Source organism: Castor canadensis, chromosome 15, assembly GCF_047511655.1.
Source record: "Castor canadensis chromosome 15, mCasCan1.hap1v2, whole genome shotgun sequence".
NCBI lineage: Eukaryota > Metazoa > Chordata > Mammalia > Rodentia > Castoridae > Castor > Castor canadensis.
Window position 1 is genome coordinate 92457293 of NC_133400.1, and position 1268 is coordinate 92458560.

Sequence of the window (1268 nt, forward strand, 5' to 3'; positions counted from 1 at the left end):
TTTTCATAAATATTTTGGGTTTAAGTGATTTCACTTAAAAACAATCTCTTACAGGTCAGTGAGGCTTTTCTCCCACCACCCTTCACAGCTCGCAGTTATCCAAGTTTAAGTCAATAATGAAAGCTTTTAGTCTCACAAGTAGGTTACACCTGAAGGGCTGGCTTGTCACACACATGCTTCTCTGCTAGGAGGCAATGTTGGTACAGAAGTACAGTATTTCCAGTTTGTTGTTCCAAGTATGTACAACACGCAGCACTGCTGTATCAGGTAGATGTGTGCACAGGGGAAGATGAGGTGTGGGCTCATAGACAGCCATCAAATGGAAATCAAAAGGACTTTCTCTTTCAGAGTTCCCCTATCTTTATTTGTAGAGATTATCCAATAATTTCTATAATTACATCTCATACTCTGAGTCCCTTCTCCAACTATTCTGTTGTACTTTTCTCTATCTGTTTTGTAGATCCCCGGCAATCTCAGACACTAAGGGATCATTTGGATTGGGATCTCACAACAGAGAACAGATGGACAAAAGTACTTTTGAAATAGTGCTGGAGACCACTGGGACTGTAGACTATCTAGACAGATGCTGCCATTACTGTTAATGTTTGGATGCTAATGCAACCTTATCTTGTTGTAAATGCAAGTTTAGGTGGTTGGAAGGGATGTGTTGGGAAATGAATTTTCAAGAAAAGTACTCCACCCTGATAGGGACTGTCATTTGGCCCCATTATTGTAGCTTGCCAGTGGAACATATCATATCCAACAGGACCTGCTGAACACTGTGCTGGAGGGTCCCTTGCAAGGTCATTCAATTCCTTGTGGATTCTCTTCAGAGCCATGGTGGGTGGTGGTGGCGGTGGCTCCTGGAGCTGGGACGGGTGCGGGGGAGGGACGGGAAGGGACCCAGGTCAGCTGGAGAAGATGGGGAGTTCGGGAGCAAGGGTCTGGCGGGATTGGCTGAGGGCCTGGGACCACTCAGCTTCTGGAGCTGCCGAAGCTGTCACCGCATCACCTGGTGGCAGCCCTTTTATGCACAGTGGCCCGAGCTACCTAACTTGAGTGATTCTTACACACAGAAAAAATTTGAGAAACATTTTAATCACTTCCGTATGTTTGGTGATTCGACCAAAGCTTCTTTAAGAAAATCCCAATCTTAGCTGGGTACCCTTGGCTCATACCTGTAATCCTAGCTACTTGAAAAGTGGAGATTGGGAGGAATGTGGTTCGAAGCCTGCCCAGGCAAAAAGTTTATGAGACCCCATCTCATC

At 45.5% G+C, this 1268-nt stretch overlaps 1 pseudogene; it reads right to left on the bottom strand.

Moving 5' to 3' along the window:
* Positions 1–315: 315 nt before the first annotated feature.
* On the bottom strand, positions 316–851 carry LOC141417272 (ubiquitin-conjugating enzyme E2 D2 pseudogene; annotated as a pseudogene).
* Between the last annotated feature and the right edge of the window lie 417 nt (positions 852–1268).